The following is a 13,588-nucleotide window of genomic DNA, read 5'->3' as shown; positions in this document are numbered from 1 at the left end:
AAAAAAAAAAAAAAACAGTTGAACAATGTTTGCAGCATGAGTCTGTGAATGAAGAGAAGTGAAAGTCCTTGAACCAAAGGCATGCTGAGTTGGCACCTCTTGCAGCCATTTACCAAGAAATTCAGAAGGCTGAACAAGCAATTGAAGAATTAGAATCAATGTTTAAAAGTCTGAATGAACAAGATGAAAAGCAGTTACAAGAACTTGCACTAGAAGGAAGGCAAACCATTGATCAAAAAATCAATACATTATATACAGTGAGCTTTTCCAGAATCTAGTGCCAAAAGAAAAATATGACAACAATGATGTTATTTTAGAGGTGATATCTGGAAGAACTACTGGAGGTGATATCTGCTAACAATTTACCTGAGAAATATTTGACATCTATCAGAATTATCCATGCTACAAACATTGGAAATTTGAACTTCTGAATTATACACCAGCAGATTATGGTGGACCGCGTCATGCAGCAGCTCAAACTTCTGGTGACAATGTCTATAAGCATTTGAAGTATGAAGGTGGGATTCACCGAGTTCAGCAAATCCCTGAGGTGGGCCTGTCCTCAAGGATGCAGCGTATTCACACAAGAACAATGTCAGTTATTGTCCTTCCTCAACCAGATGAGGTAGATGTGAAATTGGACCCCAGGATTTGCGAATAGATACATTTCGAGCAAAGGGAGCAGGAGGGCAGCATGTTAATACAACAGACAGTGCTGTCAGACTTGTCCATATCCCTACAGGGCTAGTAGTAGAATGTCAACAAGAACGGTCACAAATAAAAAATAAAGAAATAGCTTTGCGTGTGTTGAGAGCTAGACTCTACCAGCAGATGATTGAGAAGGACAAGCATCAACAGCAAAGTGCCAGGAAACTGCAGGTGGGAACAAGAGCCCAGTCAGAGAGAATCTGGACATACAATTTCACACAGGATAGAGTCACTGACCACAGAATAACATATGAAGTTCGTGATATTGAGGAATTTTTATATGGTGAAAAATGCCTGGATCAGCTAATTCAGAGACTGCTCCAATCAGCAAATGAAGAAGCCATTGCTGAACTTTTGGATGAAAACCTTAAATCAGCAAAATAAATGCTGATGTATTATTATGTTAATGAAATGGACCTATATCAAGAAGCAGACTGAGGCATGGAAATCTTTGTGACTATTTATGAAGTATAGCTCTGAGTGTATAGTACTTACAAATACATTAATGAATCAAAAAAATAAAGAAGGTCTATGACAAAATAAATGCTAAAGGAAGCTTTTCCAAGTTAAGTAAAATGGTAAAAGAGGAAAACTTGGAAATTCACAATATAAAAATAAATGGCAGATGTCTGAATAAATATAAAAGACTGCTTTTTCTTCTTAAGTTTAAAAAAAATTTGAGTGTAGTAGACAAAACATAACACTGACGGAGTTATCAAAGTTTAGATGTAATACATATGATAACTGTAACATAAAGCAGGGATAATTTTACTTGGAATTATATATATATTTAATCTCTAGAACAACCACTAAAAATATAATCCAGGGAGATAGTTAAAAAGCCAAAAGATAAAGAAAATAGTAAACTAACATTTTAGATAATCTAAAACATTGGTTCTCAACCTTCCTAATGCTGTGACTCTTTAATACAGTTCCTCATGTTGTGGTGACCCCCCAAAATTATTTTCATTGCTACTTCATAACTGTAATGAATCTTAATGTAAATATCTGATATGCAGGATGTATTTAGGTGACCCCTGTGTAAGGGTCATTCAACCCCCAAAGGGGTCACAACCCACAGGTTGAGAACCACTGATCTAAAAGAAGAAAGGAATGTTTGAACAGAACAAAAATTGGAGGCAAAGGGGAACAACAAAAAAAGCAATGATAAAAAAGATACAATACAATAGAACAGCTAAATCCAAAACATAAGCAATTATTAATATAAAGGGTCAAATATAATGATTAAAAGTAGATGTTAGGTAAAAAATGTTAGGTAAAGAAAAAAGACTCAATACTAAAGAAACCTTTTTTAAAATTTCAGATTAACATGAAGGAGAGCACAAATGATTAAGTTACATTTGTTTGTGTTTGTTAGGTAAAGTCCAAGTTGTAGTTGAGTCCTTCACACAAGAATTGTGCCATATACCCCTACATTGTGCCCATTAGGTGAGAGCTTGTCAACACCCCCCTTTGTTCCCCCCTCAACCCATTTCAGTTTAATTGTATTTTTCTCTGGTGTAGGCATGTAGTTGTTCATCTATTAGTTTCATCTTAATATTGAGTACATTGAATACTTGCTTTTCCATACTTGTGATACTTTACTAAGGAGAATGTTCTTCAGTTCCATCCAGGTATAATCTATATCTTTTTATGGCTGAACAATATTCCATGGTATATATGCTTATATAAGTTTATTAAACTTGGGTTGGTTCCACATCTTGATGATTGTTAATTGAGCTGTGATAAACATTCTAGTGCAAATGTCCTATAGCAAAATGATTTTTTTTTTAACTTCTGGGTAGTCACCTAGTAATAGGATTGTGGTATCAAATGGAAGGTCTACTTTTAGCTCTTTGAGGATTCTCCATACTTCTTTCCATAGAGGAGAATATATTAGTTTGCAATCCCACCAACAGTGTAAAAGTGTTCCCTTCTTCCACACCCATGCCACCATATACAGCTTTGGGACTTTGTGATGTCAGCTATTCTCCATAGGGGTAGGTGATATCTCAAGGTGGTTTTGATTTGCATTTTTCTTTTTTTTTTTTTTTTTTTGAGACACAGTCAAGCTGTCCCCCTGGGTAGAGTGCCCTGGCATCACAGCTCACAGCAACCTCCAACTCCTGGGCTCAAGCGAGTCTCCTGCCTCCACCTCCCAAGTAGCTGGGACTACAGGTGCCCGCCACAACGCCTGACTATTTTTTGGTTGCAGCCATCATTGTTGTTTGGCAGGCCCGGGCTGGATTTGAACCCGCCACCTTAGGTGTATGTGGCTGGCACCTTAGCCACCTGAGCCGCAGGCACCAAGCCAATTTTGCATTTTTCAAATGATTAAGAACAACGAACATTTTTTCATGTGTTTGTTGGCCATTCATCTCTCTTCTTGGGAGAAGGTTCTCTTTATGTCTTTTGACCACTGATAAATGGGACTGTTTGCTCTTATTTCTTCTTGATCAGTTTGTATTCTCTGCAGATTCTAGTTTTCAGCCCTTAGTCAGATTCATAGCATGCAGATATATTATCCCATTCTGAAGATTGTCTGTATGCTTTAGCTGTTGTGTCCTTATCTGTGCAGAAGCTTTTTCACTTAATCATGTCTCGTTTATTTATTTTTGGTGTTGCTTCAATTGCCAGTGGGGTCTTCTTAAAAAAGTCTTTTCCCAGGCCAATATTGTCAAGCGTTTTAGTGACAATTTCTTTAGAGTTTTTATCATTTTGTGTCTTAAATTTACATCTTTTATCCAACATGAGTCAATTTGTGCCAGTGGAGAGAGACATAGGCCCAGTTTCAGTCTTCTACATGTGACTAGCCAGGTCTCCTACCAGGTCTTCTAGCTCCATTCATTAAATGGTATTGGATATTTGGGCTTGGATATTTGGGCTTTCTGGGGGGACTTCATTAAATCTGTAGATTAATTAGGGTATTATGGACATTTTTATGTTGATTCTACCTAGTCATGAGCATGGTATGTTCTTCCATTTGTTAACATCCTCTACAATTTATTTTTTCAGGGTTTCAAAGTTCTCTCTGTAGAGGTTCTTCACATTCTTTGTTAGGTATGTTCTCAGGTATTTAATTTTCTATGAAGCTGTGAAGGATATTGTACCTTTGATTTAATTCTCAGTTTGACTGTTATTGATGTATATGAAGGCTACTGATTTGTGGACATTGATTTACTGTATTTCTTTTTTTTTTTTTTTTTTTTGACCGTTTCATTTTGCCAATCTGGGTGGAATGCTGTGGCATCAGAGCCGAGACCAAGCTCAAACTCTTGAGCTCAAGAGATCTTCTTGCCTCAGCCTTCCAAGTAGTGGGGACTACAGACCCTTGCCATGACGCCTGGCTACTTTTGGAGATGGAGTCTTGCTCTTGCTCAGGCTGGTTTCAAACTCCTGAGCTCAGGCAATCCACCTGCCTCATGCTCCCAGAGTGCTAGGATTACAAGCATGAGCCACTGCACCTAGCCCATTACTGTATTTCTTGATGTCTTCCAGGAGTCTTGTGGTTGAACCCTGGGGTTTTCTAAGTATAAGATAATATCATCAGCAAAGAGCAAGAGTTTGACCTCCTCTTTCCCCATTTGAATACCTTTGATCTCATTCTCTTGCCTGATTGCACTGGCTAGAACTTCCAGCACTATACTGAACAGTAGTGGCAATAGTGGACATCATTGTCTGGGTCCAGTTCTAAGTAGAGATGCTTTCAGTTTTACTTCATGAAGTATAATATTAGCTATGGGTTTTCTGTAGATGACTTCTTTAATTTTAAAAAATGCCCCAACAATGCCTATTTCCTTAAGTTTTCCTATCATAAAAGTATGTTGAATTTTGTCAAATGCTTTTTCTGAATCTATAAAGAAGATCACATGGCCTTTGTTTTGCTTTTATTTATGTGGTGAATTACATTTGTAGATTTGTGTGTGCTAAACCAGCCTTGTATCCCTGGGATGAAGTCCACATGGTCATGATGCATTATTTTTATTGATGTGTAGCTGAATTCTGTTTTCTAGGATTTTACTGAGTGTGTTTATATCAATATTTGTTAATGATTTTGATCTTTAGTTTTGTTTTTTTAATGAATCTTCCTGGTTTGGTATTAGGGTGACATTTGCTTCATAGAAGGAATTGGGGAAGGTTCTTTCCTTCTCAATGTTATGGAATAGGTATAAGCTCTTCTTCGAAGGTTTGCTAGAATTCTGGTATTAAATCATCTAGTTCAGTACTTTTCTTTGTTGGAAGCTCTTTATCACTGCTGCAATTTTGGTGCATGATATTGGTCTCTTCAAGAGTTCTAATTCTTTCTGGTTGAGTTTAGTGAGGTGGTGTGATTCCAGGTATTGATCCATTCCTCCACATTTTCAAATTTCTTTTTCTTTTCTTTTCTTTTTTTTTGTGACAGAGACTCACTATGTTGCCTTTGGTAGAGTGCTGTGGCATCACAGCTCACAGCAACCTCAAACTGTTGGGCTTAAGCGATTATCTTGCCTCAGCCTCCCAAGTAGCTAGGACTACAGGCACCCTCCACAACACCTGGCTATTTTTTGGTTGTAGTTGTCATTGTTGTTTGGCAGGCCTGGGCTGGGTTCAAACCTACCAGCTCTGGTGTATGTGGTTGGCGCCTTAGCTGCTGAGCTACAGGCACCAAGTCCACATTTTCAAATTTCTGGGGATAGAGATGTTGTAGTAAACAGTGATGATATTTTGTATCTCTGTGGTATCTGTTGTTATTTTCCTTTTTTGTTTCTGGTTGAGGTTATTAGAGATCTTATTTTTCTGTTTCCAGTTAATCTGGAAAAGAATTTATTGATTTTGTTAATATTTTAAAAGACTAACTTTTTGTTTTGCTGATTTTCTGAATGGTTCTTATGTTCTCAATTTCACTTAATTCTTATCAAATTTTGCTCATTTATTTTAATGGGTTTAGAATTGGATTGCTTTTCCTTTCCCAATTGTTTGAGATGGTTTATTATGCTGTTGATTTGCACTCTTTCTGTTTTTTGGATGTGGGCATTTAATGCAATAAATTTGCTTCTGAGGACTGCCTTCGCAGTATCCCACAGATTTTGATAGCTTCTGGCTTCATTGTCATTTTGTTTGAGACATCTAATGATTTCCTTCTTTATCTCCTCCTTGACCCTGGTGTCATTAAGCATAAGGTTGTTTAGTGTCCATCACTTTGTGTGAGAATAAATATTTTTTCTTGTAGTTGAGTTCAAATTTTATTCCATGATGGTCCAAGAAGATGCAAGGTATAATTTCTATTCTTTCAAATTCATTGAGATTTGATTCGTGCCCTAAGATATGATCAATCTTGGAGAATGATTCATGGGATGATGAGAAAAATATATATTGTATATGTCTGTTAAGCCTATTTGTTCTTAAGTCATGTTTAAGTCCATTGCTTCTGTGTTTACTTTCTGCCTGAAGAATCTATCCAGTTCTATCAGAGGGGTGTAGAAGTCTCCCATTACTATGGGGTTGCAGGAAATCATGTTGCTCAGATTGGTTAGGGTTGGTTTTATATATCTGGGAGTATTTCAATTGGTACATAGTTATCTAGGATTAAAATGTCTTCTTTGTGTAGTTTTCCCATGACCAATATATAGTGTGCATCTTTGTTTTTCTTTACTTTTGTTGGTTTGAAGCCCAAGGAATCTTTAAATAAGATGGTGATTCAGCCTTTTTCTGATTTCCATTTACCTTGAAATATGATTTTCTATCTCTTCACCCTGAGTCTTTTTTTTGCCCTTGCAGGTTAAAAGTGTTTCTGGAAGACAACATGTACTTTGTGTCTCTATTTAGTCAGCCAACCTGTGCCTCTTCAGTGTGGAATTCAAGCCATTCACGCTCATTGAAAGGATTGATAATTGTGATGGAGTTCTGTTCATCTTGTTTTGTGGAGTTCCATTACTTAAATTTACCACTGTGCCAGTGTGGAAGCAAGGGTTTGTCCTTTAGTTTACGGATGTCTTTACTTTGCTGGTAAAGTGTATAGAATGGATCTGAGTACTTCCTGCAGAACTGGTCTTGTGGTAAATTTCCTCAATGTTTCCTTGTCAGTAAAAGATTTGATTTCTCTCTTGAATATGAAACTTAGTTTAGCAGGATACAGAATGCTGGGCTGAAAGTTAATTTGATAAAGAAGGTTAAAGACAGATGACACCTCTCTTCTGGCTTGAAAAGTTTCCACTGAAGAGTTCTCTGACACCCTGATGTTTTTCCCTTTGTACATAAGAAGTTGCTAACACCTGATTGCTTGCATAGGTTTCTTTTTCATTTTGACTCTGGCCAAGGTAATTAAAATGTGTCTAAGAGATGCTTTGTTTGAACTGAGACATGTTCAGGATCTGAAACTATCTCTTATATGTTTTCTGAATGTTTCACAATGATTAGGAAATTCTCCCCTATAATGCCTTAAAGTAAAGCTTGCACGCTTTTAAGACTTTCTTCTCCTCCAGGGATCCCTATGATTCACATGTTTGTGCACTTCATGTAGTTTCTCTCTAAGCAATTGGTCCTCTTTTGCTCTCTTCTTTTCTTACTCTTTGAATGATTGGTTTAGTTCAAAAGTCTTGTCTTCAATTTCTGAGATTCCTTCTTCTCCATATTCTACTCTATTGCTGAGGTTCTTTAAAGTGTTTTCAAATTCTTGGAATACCTCTTTCAATTCCTTAAGCTCTGCTATATCTTCCTAATGATGTCTCTGTCCAGATCCTTGGTGACTTTGTCTTTAATGTAATTGATTTCTTGAGATAGTTTTTGGACTTCTTTACAGATTTCTTTTTTCCATTTTTTTGTTCAAATTCCATTCATCTTATTTGCCATCTATATTCTGAATTCTATTTCTATCATTTTGACAATTTCTCCATGAATGGTATTTTCTACTGTATCTACCTTGTAAGCTCTTTTGGGCACTGACCTTCTCTGATTCTTCTTTTTGCCAGGTTTCTTCTGCTAATTTTCCCCATGTGTGTTTTTGATTTATTTATATATTTATTACACCTTTTAGGCTAGAATGTTAGGTTGTCCCAACTTGTTACTAAGAAGTATTCTATTTAGGATCACTTAGGCAGCTCTCATGAGGTAGTTATGGTCTGGAAGGCAGAGCCTGGGCCGACCGAGTGCAGCACCTATCTGCTGTCAATATTGCTGAGCAATTGGTTCTGAGGAATTTTGTATGTTGAATCAGGTGGGCTGGTGATGAAACTAGTTGCTTCTAAGTGCAGAGCTCTCCATACCCCTTGTAGGACTTGCTAGTGCCAAGCAACAGCTCTCTGTTTCTCCAGCTGCTCAGCAGGTATCAGGGTTATTTAGCTGCCTGCTTTAGGAATGACTAGATGCCTAATATGAGGGATTGATATCATGTTCAGAGGGCTCAGGATGTGGAGCTTTCCTCAATCCTTCCAGCACCTGGCAGAGCAAAGCAGTTGCTTGCTACACAGTTAGCTGCTCAGCAGGGATTTGGGGCTGTCTGGGTACTAAAACAGACTGGCTGACATCAGGTTCAAGAGCCCCAGGAGCATGGAGTTTACTGTGTCCCTTCCAGGGACTACCAAAGAGATGAGGCAGCATGTTGTTATGCTGATCCACTTGGCAGGGTTTAAAGGCAGGACACAATTATAAGGAGGTCCTTATCTAACAAAAACAATCAATGTAATCTGGTTCTGTGTACCCTCAATGAATCCCCAACAATAAAAAATAAAAATAAAGGCCAGTAAAACTCATGGCCAAAATAAAATCCAGAGGCCATGAGATATGGAGCTCACCACTGACTGTTCAAATGAGCTGCTGGGTATACCTCTGGCCTTTCTTGCCTACAGCCTACCAAATCTACCATTCAGGACTGCACCATGTGAGGATCCCTGAGGATGTGCCATATTTTCTCCAAACTGGATGGGGTGGGGCTAAGGGCAGGACCTCTAGGTGATACTTCTAAGCTTGGGGGAGCACCTGGATAACCAGCTAAAGTGTTCCAACCAAAGTGTCAGCCCTGCTTACAACAGTTTCAATCCACAGGTTTTTGACAAAGAGCCATCCGTACCCTTAACCAAATGGAAATGCCACAGCTTTCGCCTGAGTCAGGCCACCCACAATAGATTCCAAATCTTGTGGCTTTAGCCTGAAGTTAGAGGAGGGGAATCTGGGGATTCCTGTATGTTTTCCAGGATTTCCCAGACCATGGTTGCCCAAGGCTAGGCCCACTTTTTTCCAAGCTGGTAGGAGGAAAGCTTGGGCAGAACCTCCAAGAGGAGCATACAGGTTGCAGATGCTGTACTGATTCACTCAACAGGGTGGGGAAACATTCCCTCTAGGAAGAGGCAGATTCGGCTCATACCCCCTTTGCCATTGTTAGATGAGCCAGTTTCCTCCTGCAGTGGGTGTTGGGGCACTCCCAGTTCACTGGACTACATAGTGCAGATGTTCATCTGAGGTCCCATCAGATATGGTACGGAGGAAGTGCCTTTCTCCTTTCCATTTGTGGCTAGCTGGCCCTCATCCCCATCAGTTGCTGATGACAGAGAATGTGGCCTCTATAGCCCTTACTTTCATGGTTGGTATAAGGGCAGGGTAGGTTCCAAAATTCTTTTGTTTCTCTCATTCCTAGGGATGCACAGCCCTTCCACACTGTCTGAGGGAAGCAGGCCTCAGCAGGAGTCAATCTGTCTGGCAAACAAAGAAAAAGGGGAGATGGGTCACAAGGCAACTGGAGCCAAAATTGCTCACTATTCTGTCAGGCAGCAGGGGTACCCAGAGAAGGACACACCTAGGGGCAGGAAAACCTAGTCTTTTGCCCCTTGTTGGTCTCCTGTGAGATCAAGATCCTTTGGTTCACTGTTCACAGAGAGTCCTTTAGTGGGGGAAGGTATCCCCCTTACCCTTGTATTCAGCTACAGGCTTCTCTGAGTCTGGTTCACTCCATGGTGTTCCTCTGTTCTCTCTCTTCTTCTTTCTCAAATTTGTGCTTTCAAAGTGTCTTTAGTGTTGCTGAGGGCCTTAATTTCTTCTCCCTGCAATCCACTCACCAATTTCACCTGCTCCAAGTTCACCTAAGTCCAATTTTTCTCCTTCTGGATTTTCTGATGCCTCTAGTATAAACATAATGGTATGAATATATTGGAAGTAAAGGATGGAAAATTGTGTACCATGCAAAATATAATCATGCTAAAGTGATTATAATATCAAATAAAATAAATTTTAGAACAAGAAAAATTCTCAGACACAATGAGGAACATTAAGACACATCACATCTTAAACGTGACACCAAAAACACAATCCATGAACCCTAAAATTGATTAATTTGACATCATCAAAATGCAAAAAATCAAACTTTAGCTCTAGCAATGATCCTGTAAAAGGAATGAAAATCTACAAGCTACAGTCTAAGAGAAATTACATGCAAATAACAAATCTGACATGAAGAACATATAAAGAACTCTCAAAACTCAGCAGTATAAAAGTAAACAATCACTCTGACCTGATTTTTGGCAGAATACATAAAGCATGAACTGGGTAAAAGAATCCCCTACTCAATAATGGTCCTGGGAAACCTGATAGCCTCAAGTAAAAGACTAAAACAGGATGTGCAACTTTCACCATTCACAAAAATTAACTTATGATGGATGAAAGACATAAACATAAGGCAGGAATTTATAAGAATACTAGAACAAAATATTGATAAAACTCTTACTGATATTTTCCTAGGGAAATAATTCATAAATAAGACCCCCAAAGCAATTAGAGTAACAACAAAAATAACTAAACAATGTTGATAAAATTAAAAAGCTTTTGCACTGCCAAGGACACAATCAAAAGAGCACATAGAAAACTCACAGGTTGGGGGGGAAAGTACATGCATGCTACATATCTGATAAAGGACTGATAGAAAATAGAGGGAAGAGTTTTGTAAACCCAAAGAGAAAGTTCCTAGTCACAGCTTCAATTTAGAAAGCAATATCCTCGTTATGTGAATCCCTGTAATTTACTGCATCTCACACTAGTTAAATCCAAAGGATATTTTCTGGGTGTGCACATGAGCCTGGCCCTGTTCCCTCCCATGTTTCCTAAATCTCTGCAGATCAAAAACAGCTCAATGTTAGTTCCTTCCTTCCCTCTCTTCCTCTCTTCCTCCACAGCAGTCTTTAGATCAGTGGTTATTAATTTTTCTAATGCCACAGCCCTTTAATACATTTCCTGTGGGTCGTGACCCACAGGTTGAGAACTGCTGCTCTAGATCCTCAAGGCTGCATCTCCTCTCCCAGACCTTTGCAGAGGGAGAACAATTGCCATCTCTCCATGAGGCCCTTATCTGCATTCTCACTCCCAGGAACCAGATAATAAAGAGCCTCCCCAGGATGCTCATCCCTTAATAATTCCCAGAAAAGTGTAGATAACAATTGTTTTATGTTTTTAGAAAGATTAAAAAATGTACAATGTTCTTCTGTGTTCCAGATGACCTTAGTGTGGGTGCACAGGAGTGGGCCAGAATATCAGGGAATGGCCTGTGGGATGAGGAGCGACACAAAGTGTTAAGAATTGGTCTGAAAACCAGGGACAGCTGGATCCTTGAGTACATGGGGAGGGAACTAGGGGGGACCAGTTACAAAGGGAGAATCACTTACAAATAATGAAGTTAAGGACTAGGTTTATACTGCATCCTATGTGGCAGTTAGCATTAAAAAAAAAAAAAAAAGACGACTATGTTTAGAGTCCTGGTCCTCCTTTAGGCTAGCTGTGTGACACTGGGCTATGTCACTGTTACCAAAAGTTTTGTACTTGTCTTTGAGGCTAAATCAGTAAGAAGGAAAAACGAAGAAAAGTGGTTTCAGGAAAAGGAAAGAGAAGTTTATTAATTTGCTGGAAAATGAGGAGGGTGGCAGGCTAGCATCTTGAAAGACTGCCATCCTGCCTTTAAGCAGAAATGTAGGGCTTTTTAAAGGGGGGGTTTGAGTGGTTGGGCTCAGGTGTCTTTGACCAGCGTCATATGTGATGGCTTTGGGCCATTGGTGCTTAACTATATATAACTGGTGGTTTCTGTCCACCTTATCTCCCATGACAATAACCTTGTGATCCTTTTCCAGACAACCTGTTGAGCCACCTCTGGTGGTTTAAGATACTAGAAAACCAAAAACAAAGAACATTTTTTTTGGCACTTCAGTTACTGGCTTGGGTGGAAAGGCAGGTTTTAATTCCCCAAAAGGTGGACAGTTTTAAAGAGTAACTCTTAATACATTTTCCCCATTTTCATATCTTTACCTCTGTTATATTACCTAACTTCTCCAGGTCTTCATATCATCTGTGGTAATGGGAAAATGTTTTTGGAAGAGCTATTTCAAAGACTGAAAGAGAGAAGATATAGAAAGCAATTAGTGTAATGCACATCACTAGCTTACTATTCTTTGTATTGAATCTTAATTTCATTTAAAAATATTTCATATTATTTTGTGTTCTTAGTTCATTATCTTAGAGTTATGTTTCATTTCAAATGACACTTCGTATTTTAAAAAATGTTAAATAATAAAAGTATAGACTCTGCTCCAATAAAGCAGAAGCACTGAGCAATAGTCACATAATTGAGATCAAGGCTATACTGCAGCAATTCATAGCATGTACTATAATGTGCCAGCTACCATGTGCTTTGCCAAACATAATGCGTCAGTTATGTTTCCCCTCAAAAACTCATAGCTGTTTAGAAGAATTTGCTTGGTACCTGGTACACAAAAACAAAATACATGGTATCTACATTAGTAGTATGTTCTGTTCTATGTCGACATTGAAGGAATGTTTTTCCTATCAGTGTTTCTTAGTAAAGGAATAAGTAAACTTCAGTAGTGCTTAACAGAATTTAGGCAGTGATTAGGATGGATACAGGATTTACAAAGACCAGTAAAATATGGCTCTTTCCCTCAAGGGTCTCACAGTCTAGTGGAGAAAACAAACACATTCTTTTGATTGACATTCATTGGTGTAATGAATACAATGTGTCACAAATTGTACTAGAATCAATACCAAACAGCTTGCTAGTGGTCAAGTCAGCTTTCGATTCTGGTTCTGGTGATTCCAAACTGTAAATATGCTTTATTTATAGGCACCATAAGATTTCTCATAGATCTTTTACGTACACTTCTAAAAATCTGCTGAGGGCTCTAAAGAAACTTTTTCTGCTGTCTTTCCACATGGAAACCTGAGGTGGAAAGCCCTGTCCATCTGTGAGTGCCTCAAGGCTGTGAGTCAGGCACTTCACCTTTCTTTTTCTGGTTACCAGCTGTTTTGGGGAAACTGCTGTTTGAGGATTGGACTCCATTGAGATGACAAAAACAGAGGAGTAGCTTCAGCTTCACAGCTCTTCATACTAGTTAAAATATCTGTTTTCTATAGAAAGGCCAGATAATATGGTTTTCATTTTCTAACCTCCCTTCTCCTTCTTGATACACAAAACAGTCAAGAATATAGACACATGGCCCATTAGTTTCAGCATACCTTGTTTGAGCTTTTATTGAAAGCTATCTGGTTTTAATGGGCATGCTAAGCCATCCTTTGTGCCTGGATTTTTTAGGAGTGAATCATTTGGGGAACACAATGACTGTCTCACTGGGAATTATAAATGGCACTACCTCTAAACTTAGTAAAGTGTCTTCATAATGAATGGAAAGAGAATGTGTTTTAGTGTCAAATATATATAGGTAGAAGTTCTAGTTCCACCACTCATGATCTTAGTCATTTAACTTCAGCATCATTGACACCTAACTGAAGTCTGATTGAGAAAAAAGTATTTTTAGCACAACAGTATCATCAAGGCTGACCATGGTTCCTCACACCTGTAATCCTAGCACTCAGGGAGGGAGGCCGAGGCAGGTGGATTGCGTGAGATCAGGAGTTC

The 13,588-nt window shown here is 38.6% G+C and overlaps 1 pseudogene across 1 annotated transcript; it reads left to right on the top strand.

The window, feature by feature from the left end:
* Positions 1-8: 8 nt before the first annotated feature.
* On the top strand, positions 9-1,214 carry LOC100950891 (annotated as a pseudogene). The gene has a single exon (XR_002771351.1). The product of XR_002771351.1 is annotated as a peptide chain release factor 1, mitochondrial-like (transcript).
* The last annotated feature ends 12,374 nt before the right edge of the window (positions 1,215-13,588 follow it).

The sequence above is a fragment of the Otolemur garnettii genome, unplaced genomic scaffold (assembly GCF_000181295.1).
Source record: "Otolemur garnettii isolate 467f Iridium unplaced genomic scaffold, OtoGar3 scaffold00287, whole genome shotgun sequence".
In the NCBI taxonomy this organism is placed as follows: domain Eukaryota; kingdom Metazoa; phylum Chordata; class Mammalia; order Primates; family Galagidae; genus Otolemur; species Otolemur garnettii.
The sequence above is the reverse complement of the archived record's forward strand: the minus strand, read 5'-3'. Positions and strand labels throughout refer to the sequence as shown.